Source organism: Silene latifolia, chromosome 2 (assembly GCF_048544455.1).
Source record: "Silene latifolia isolate original U9 population chromosome 2, ASM4854445v1, whole genome shotgun sequence".
Taxonomy (NCBI): domain Eukaryota; kingdom Viridiplantae; phylum Streptophyta; class Magnoliopsida; order Caryophyllales; family Caryophyllaceae; genus Silene; species Silene latifolia.
The window spans coordinates 190,955,529-190,964,870 of NC_133527.1; the positions used below are offsets into that span (position 1 = coordinate 190,955,529).

At 29.0% G+C, this 9,342-nt stretch overlaps 1 long non-coding RNA gene across 1 annotated transcript; it reads left to right on the forward strand.

Annotated features, from left to right (window-relative positions):
* Positions 1-506: 506 nt before the first annotated feature.
* Positions 507-1,270, forward strand: LOC141632046 (uncharacterized). The gene is made up of 2 exons (XR_012537748.1): positions 507-640; positions 1,032-1,270. It is a non-coding gene; the product is annotated as an uncharacterized LOC141632046 (long non-coding RNA).
* The last annotated feature ends 8,072 nt before the right edge of the window (positions 1,271-9,342 follow it).

The following is a 9,342-nucleotide window of genomic DNA, read 5'->3' on the forward strand; positions in this document are numbered from 1 at the left end:
TTTGAGAATACAATCTTTGTTCCCAAACACACCATTAGAGTAATCGTCGTATTATTGATAATCGTTCGTTCATCTGACATACAATAAGAGACACTTTATATCAATACTATATATTAATACCATATACATACTTTACCAAAAAAAATGCACTTCTTCGTTCTCTTTCTTACACTCAAGTAAAGTCAATGAGGTACTTTACAGTTTCACCCAAAAACCGAAGAAAAAAAATTAAAATGATGATGACGTGGACTTGTTGATGCATTGATACTACAAATGGTTGCCATTGCCATTGCCATTGCCATTTGCCATGAAGAGTCTTGAATGAAGTACGTACGTGTGTAGATTGCATGATTTGCATCTCTCATAAAATTTGCACAATTTCGTAATGAGTGAATCTCACCATGCATGCACTGTTCATTAAGATTAAAAATAATTAAATTAAATTGTTGATGGACCCTGTATAAATAGCGAGAAAGAAGTGAAGCATAGCATTAGCAAATAGCAATACACAAAACCAGCAAAGATAATACAAATACAAGTTCAATTACATACATTCTCTCTGAAAATGGCTGTTATTTCAACACTCGACTCATTCAACCCAATCTATTACCTACCGGGCTTGCCAATTCCTCCTTATCAGGTAAAATATTTTCTTTATTTCACTTTTATTGCCTCTTTTCGTTCTAACTTATCCCAAAATTATTCTCCCATTTTTAGTTCTATATTTATTTAGTAAGAAAAATAATTGTGATCCCCAATATGTCGGTGGCAATAGTAATTATCATCTAATGGTATATATATTTGATTTAATTTGTTTACTTATCTAAAAATCTCCAAGTATAGTAATTGTGAATTTATATTTCAATTTCTTATTAATTGACATTTTAACATACGTCCATTAGACAAATATATTAGAAAAACCTTAAAACTAGTTATCATTTAATGGTAAATATAAGATGGGATTACTTGAAATTTAATTTAAGTGATGATTATAATCTCAACTAAATACTAATGTAAATGTTGGTGTGCAGGAGTCGGGTAACGCTGATGACGCTTCCGCCCCCGTGTAGCATGCTTACACTTTCGTCGTCTTTGGCCTTTAGATAATTCCAGTGTTTGTTGATGCTACCTATGGTTACTTCAGTTTCTTGTGTTTCACTTATCTTTTTCAGTTTGTTTCTTTTTTATGCTTTTAAGTCGAACTATGTTATCTAATGTAATTCGACATCATCAACATCTTCAATAAAATCTAAAGGCACTTGTGAACTTACGTGTATGTGTTTATATGTCTTCTCTTTTTCGTTTAATTTTTTTGTTCGGCTCATATATAGTCCTTGTTTGTATTTTCTAGCAAGCATTTTATTAGGACGGATCAACACACCTACCAATTTTTGTATATATTTTAATCTAATTGTTTTCACCCCCATTTTTTATATCATACCCAACGACTTAATCCTGAACCGTTGTGTCGCTAATCGACCTCATAGGATCGCAATAATCAAGCCTTCGTGAACCCCATTTAGGATAATTTGTTTCAAATTAAAGTTACTCCATTTCGTTAAATTGGGTTGTGAGAATAATATCGAAAGATATTATTCAATATCGTATATTGTAAATACTTCTAGTGCAAGTAGGATATATTGTAATATTAGGAATTGTATTGTTTTTTCCTTATTTGAGTTATTTAGTTGCCTTCGGAGAAGATATGATGTATGTATATAATCGAGTCTTGTCCATTTTCTCTCTTAAACCCTTTAAATAGTATTTTTTTCCACTACATCCTTATTTTCCTTTATTTTTACCCATAAATTTAGAACCGTTCGATAATCACAAGATGTGATCTGGGCCACCAAAAGGAAACTGGGGGCTCAGAGCAATAACAATATTGTTTCTTATTATTCTTGGGGTTGTCAATAAGAACCCCAAATTATAAAGTTCCTCTATTGTAACTAAAAGTTGTTCTTAAAATAAAGAACCAAGTTCTAAAATAAGAACTTAGTTTGTTACATATAAACTATTTTCAATTTAAGAACTTTATATAAATGTGATCTATTGTAAACAAAAGTTCTTAAACATTGAAATAACTAAAATATGACATGACAAAAGAAGAACTTTTTCTATTGCTATTGCTATGGTGCTTTAAAAAAGGAAAAAAGATGTGCACAAATTCCTAAAAATTTCAAAATCCATTCATTAATAAATGGTTAACGATAATTTTCATAATTTTTTTTATAATACGTTTTTGGGAAAAGAGATGTATAAGTTTTTATATAAAGATTATAAACATCAATTGAATATAATATATAATATATGCTAGCATTTCTTTTACTAAAAATTTATTATAATATAATTTTCATAATTTTTTTTATAATATTTTTTTGGGAAAAGAGATGTATAAGTTTTTATATAAAGATTATAAACATCAATTGAATATAATACATAATACAGAAAATCTATATTATATTATTTTTCAATGTGAGACATAACATATTAAGAAATACACTATCTTTAATATGTGCAAATCATATGAAATCTATACTCTAATGAAAGCATTTTGTAACACGAATCTAATTATATTATCTTCATAATTTTTATAACGACATTTTTTTGCCAAATGAAATGTTATAGTTTTTATATAAAAATTAGAAACTTCTCATGAATATAAAATAGGAAATATAGATATTATAATAATTAAAAGATTTTCCACTTTATTTTTTATGTGGAAAATATTATTTATGAAACTTTTCTAAATTAATTTTTGATGATGTGGACGCTCTAGAATCGCTCGAAAAAACTCTCTTTTATCTATATATATAGATATAGACTAGCCTAGATTTAATGCTCGTGCGATGCACGGGCCTGTTAGCAATGGCTTTCAATCTATCCGTGCTATATTAAGGACCTATCTAATTCTCAATTACATAAATAGAAAAGCAAATGTTCACAATTTGAATCAATAAAGACATTTTAAACGTATCCTCTTCAGATTTATTCTGCTAAGCAAAAAAAGAAGATCTATACGAATATATATTTCATAAATAATTGGTTTAGATTTATAATTTAAAATATAATTAATATTATTAAAAAATTTAAAATTATATCTAAGACAATCTTTGTCAATGAAATTCTTATCTTTTTGTTACATTCGATAACAATCCTATATCTATATATATATAGACTTTCCAATTTCCGTGTGATACATTGTAAGTAATATACTCCCTCTATTTCGGTGAATTATTATCTATTTTTTTTTACACAAAGACGAATGCATAAGAAATAAACTAGGGTAAATTGTCTAAGTTTAAATATTTAATATAAAAAATACTTGTCTAAAATAAAAATAGATAACAAATAAATGATGTCCTAAAAATAAAAATAGATAACAATTCACTAGTAATATTTATTTTTAGTATTAGGGTAAAATCGTCTTAGTTCAAATATTTAATATTTGCATGAAACTTGACGCCATGTTCAAACTATACAAGCATTCAATTATTAAACCACGAGATACACCCCAACCGAGTCGCAATCATTCTTTTTATTTTTTTTGTTTTCTTTCCTCTCTAATTCAAATAAAATTTATTAGAGATAAGCACAAATTTTGTTACTCGGTAAGACTAGATGAATATATAATTTAATTTAAATTGACAATTATATATCGGTAAAATCGTCTTAGTTCAAATATATATAATTTTGTTACCAGAAACAACCCGACTCGCTTGACCCAAAATGGACCCGACCAACAAACCCGAAACAAACCTGAAACTCGAAATGACCCGTCCTGACCCGAAATCAATGAGAGACCCGAAGTGACCCCCACCCGAATTAGCCCAACCCAAACCCAACCCGATAACCCGTTTTGCCAGGCCTACAGTTTATAATACGCGCATTAATTGTGTAGGATCTAAACTAATTTGTTTATTAATTATTCTTATTTTACGATAGATTAGTGTCCCCTACATTGATTTTGTTATTACTACGTGTGGTCACTGAGTCCCACTCATGCAATTATGCAAACCACCCTATAATTATAACCGTTTCCTCTCACAAATGACCCATGAGAGGTGAGTGGGGAAGCATATGGGGGTGCCCCACCTTGTCCCCTCTGCCCATTTTGTGAGAGGTCACAAGCTTGTGACAGGAATAACCCGTCACAAACAAGAATAATTGTAATTATAAAACGGATTCAAACCTAACTTTTATAATAAATAAGTAATAGTCTCTCCATTTCGGTGAATCAATATATATAACTAAAGGAGGCTTTTTTTTCTAATTATACTATTAGCATTAGAATTAGGAGATAATTAATTATTTACAACTTTTCTATTATAATTAGGAATATAATTTTCCTATTAGAAATAGGAAGCTTTTTTTTTCTAATTATACTATCAGCATTAGAATTAGGAGATAATTAATTATTTACAATTTTCTATTATAATTAGGAATATAATTTTCCTATTAGAATTTTCCTATTAGAAATAGGAAATAAATTAACAATTTATTAAGGCTTTTTTTTCCTAATTATACTATTAAAATTAGGAGATAATAATTATTTCAAACTTTTTATTATAATTAGGAATATGATTTCCCTATTAGAAATGAGAATCAATTAATTATTTTATAATTTTATTATTAGAAATAGAAAATAAATTAATTATCTATAATTTATTAATATTAAAAAATTATTCATTAGTATTTGTTGACTTTTTATTAAATTAGAAGGAAAAAAAACCTTTGATATATTTATAATATCCAATTTTATAACAACTTCTAATTAAAAAAATGAGGTATTATGAGGCTAAAAGGTAGTTCATAGACTATATATCTGAGGTAGTACCTGTTATTGCTTATTTTCTGAGTTTTATTTTAAAGTTTTTGAGTTCTGCTTTAGTATAAAGTTTTTGAGCACATTTACTAAAACATTACACTAAAAAAATATAATATTGCTCAAAAACTATATTTATAAATGGTAATATGCTCAAAAAAAATGTGTATATGCTCAAAAACTACAAGGTCTGAGGTATTACCTCAGATGCGTAATCCTTTTTCTCGGCTAAAAGGCCCTATGCCGAACTGGGTTGTGACAAATGTGCATGCAATAATACGTACTACATGGAATTTACTCATGTAAAGAGTAAAATGAGCGCTGAAATATGCCCCTACGTCTTTTGTTATTGCTAATGTCATATTTAATTATACATAATACGAAGTTTATTTTTCAAATGTCATAAGTATTTCTCCTACTAATTTTAAAGTTATTTCCCTCACAATACACTTCAACTTCTATTGATAATTTATTATTATATTATTCACATTCATTTGTCATTATATAAAAGTATATTAATCAAAATTTAAATAAGACGATATTCACAAATTATTGATAAGTACAAAGTTTGATATCTATTTTTCAAGGAGTATTAAAAGATAAATAAAGTTGCTGCTAATTTGCGAATCGAAATATCATATTATGACAAATGAGTAAATGGTTTGAAAAACTTTATTGTGCGATTGTTTTACAATTTAAAGTAAAAATGGTACCACGAGTAATAAAATAGATTTGAATGAGGCCTGAAGGTAAATTAGATACACTTATTATAGAAATATGTATAAGGTTAAGATTCAATTCAAGCAACAATCAACATTAAAAAAAAAGTCATGAAAAACACATAAAAGGGTAAGAGTAGTTTTTCCCTAACATAGTGAAGACCGTCTCTCTCAAGCTTTTCTTCTGACAAATTTACATGCATAAAAAACGGTACTATTCAATTATATGGAGCAAAATAATTATTGTTGATGGTATAATTTTTTTTTTTTGTGTGTGTGAATTGAGCACATCATCACTATAATTTAGGGAGAGATACAAATTGGGGAAGGGTGAGACATATTCGTCATGTGTAATAGTTAATACGATGCTTTAACCACCTTTAGACAAAAATACAAAAATAAAAGAAAAAATTTAAACCTAAAAGGAGGTCACGTACTTGCCAACTCTTCTATAGTTCTCTACCTCATTAATATTCTCTTGAAGTTTATGACATTTTTCATACTAATAAAAAAAATGATTATACTGCTTCGTATGTTTTGTGATTTATAACTTTTAGCTATCTTATTTGAACTTGCTTAAATTTATATATTTTAAGTGAATAACATTAGTTATAAATATGATAAAGTTTGATCTTTAATTTCCTCAGAGATAAAAAAAAAACTCAATTTTTATTTTCCTATAATATACTAATTAAATATCATAATGTAAAATAGGAAATTACACCACAATCTACTATTTCAATATGTCGATGATCAACACTCAAAATAGCACATTTGTTATTTAAATAGTGTAAAAACTCTCAAAATGCTAATAAAAATGTCCAATCCTGGTTATCAAATAAAACCTAAGTTTCTGCATTTTTTTTGTCATGTTCAACTTAATTTTTACGGGATGTAAAAATGGTGAAGTTCAGAAAGTAGCAATTAGTTTTCTGAGTTAGATGGACTTTTCAAGAGAGTGATGAAAGCTTTGCATTTTAGACCGTTTTATATGTGAACCGAAGGGATTAAGTAGTGGGCTAAAGGTTGTTTTGAGTGGGACGAGGTTAATTGCGACGAGTTGGTTGACTAAAGTTTTTCCTTACTAGATCGAGAAAGGAGATAATAATTATGAGATAATAAAATTTAAAGAAAAAAAGGACAATAAAAATGAGATGGAGGTGGTAAGATTTATTTATGCAAAATGAAATAAATAGTAAAGTTCGTGCATATATATAATATTCATACTTATTCAGTTTACAAATATAGTACCCAAACACTTTGTTTGAGTATCTGGAATGGAGGAAGGGGAGGGGACGAGAAAAAGACTAAGAAGGGAAAGAGAGAGAAAGATAAGAGGGAAGATTGCTTCTTAAATTTTTATTTGTTGAAGGAGAAATAAATTGACTTTGATAAGGGAGACGGGATCCATATCATCTAGAGTAAAGATTGGTGTTTCATGGAGGTGAATGTGATTTATGACTTCTTAGATGTAAAACGTGGCAGAAAGGTAGTGATAGTGGTAGTGGATTAGAGGTTATTTCAAGTAGTAAGAACTAATCACAGTGGCTGATGTTTTATTTTGCGGGTAAATTAGTGGGATGGAGGGATGGTGCATTTATGGAGGGTGATGAGTTTACCGAGGATAGTGATAATAAATAAGGTTATTTATCAGCAAAATATCGCTTGCATTAAAACATATATGTAACATGAATAATAACAAGAAACCTCAAAAGATCATACTGATAAACTTAATCTTGACCCCATCAATCCAAATTAAAGTAAAATCTTAATTCTAACAACACTGTCAAGAGTAAGGGTTAGTTTCCATTGGATTGTGGATTTTTTTTAAAAGGAGGGGTTTAGTTTTTCACTTAGTTGGATAAATTTGAGAGAAGTTTCGAAGATAAGGATCGATCTTTCAAGCGATGAGATTGTTTTAGATAATGTGTGTAAATAGGGAAGAAAAATAGGGGTCTGGATGAAGGATTTTGTTTTAAATGGGAAGATGCATGAAGGGCAAGACTATTGTTATAAGGGGGTGTCATAAGCAGCCTCAGCCATGTAGTATTGCGTTGGAATTTGGTTCATATTTAAAGGCACGTCTATAGTTTGATCGGAAGATATGACATTTAACTACCTGTAAATGTTTTTACGTAACTATCATTTGACCCAATAATGATTAAATTATGATTGTTATTCTAAAGAAGGAGATTTGTTCCATTATTGAGTTGATTGTGCAAAGTAAATATTATTGTTTTCCTTGACCAATTGAAAAACAAACAGGTATTAATGAACAAAATTTAAAAACTCTCAGTCCCAAGTATCACATATATAAACTTCATATTGGTTTTATTTTCCTAAAAAACAACATTGTCGAGAGCAATGGTTAGTTTCCATTGGATGGTGGATTTTTCTAGAAGTAGGGGTTTAGTTTTTCACTTGGTTGGATAAATTTGAGATATGTTTCGGAGACAAGGATCGATCTTTCAAGGGATGAGATTGTTTTAGATCATGTGTATAAATAGGGAAGAAAAATAGGGATCTGTGTGAAAGATTTTGTTTCAAATGAGAATATGGGGGCCAAGACTATTGCTATAGAGAGGGGGGGGGGGGGGTGGGTCATAAGCAGCCCTAGCCATGTAGTATTGTGTCGGAATTTGGTTCACATTCAAACGTACTTTTATAGTTTGACCGGGAGATATAACATTCTAACTACTTCTAAATTTGTTTACATAATTACAATTTGATTTAACAATGATTAAATTATGGTTGTTATTCGAAAGAAGGAGATTTGTTGCATCATTGAGTTCATTATGCAGAGTAGATATTATTGTTTTCCTTGACCAATTGAAAAACAAACAAGTATTAATGAACAAAATCCAAAAACTATCAGTCCAAGTATCATATATATAAACTTCATATTTGTTTTATTTTCCTAAAAAAAAAAACACTTTTATTCTTATGTCAATATTATGTTATTAGGAATTATTTGTTGGTCATACGGCATACATAACATCTTAGACATGAACGATGTACTATATGTCTATATTCCATTTTATTGTGAAATTTATCATACATTATTTTGGTATCCGTGCAACGCACGGGCAAGAAAACTAGTTATTATCTATTTTTTTACACAAAAACCAATGCATGTGAAATAAGCTATTAGAGAATATAGATATATTGAGATATAAAAATAGATAACAAATAAATAATGTACCCAAAAATAAAAGTAGATAACAATTCACCGAATAAAGGGAGTAGTAATATTTATTTTAGTATTAAGGTAAACAAAAATTCTCATTTGTGACATGCAATATCCGTCACTTTGGAGTGACGGATATCACTTTGGAGTGACGGATATCATTTTATCTCACAAAGTACCAACTTTTTCTCTCTCTGCAACACTGTTCATGTGGTCCCTTTTCTCCACTAACCCATTTTGTTACCATTTTTACTCACAAATTATCCGCCACAAATGGTAACCCGTCACAAGGAAGACCAATTGTAAGGTAAAATCGTCTTAGTTCAAATATTTAATATTGATTTGCATGAAACTCGACGCCATGTTGACTCCTTAGCATTCAATTATTAAACCACGAGATACACCCCAACCGAGTCGCAATCATTCTTTTTATTTTTTTCCTCGCTAATTCAAATACAATTTATTAGAGATAAGCACAAATTTTGTTACTTGGTAAGACTAGATGGATATATAGAGAGCAGCTAGACTTGTTTACGACTGCATTATTAGCTATTTTAACTATAAGAAGGATCAAATATCATCTCACATGTATATAAGATAAATGTTGCTTT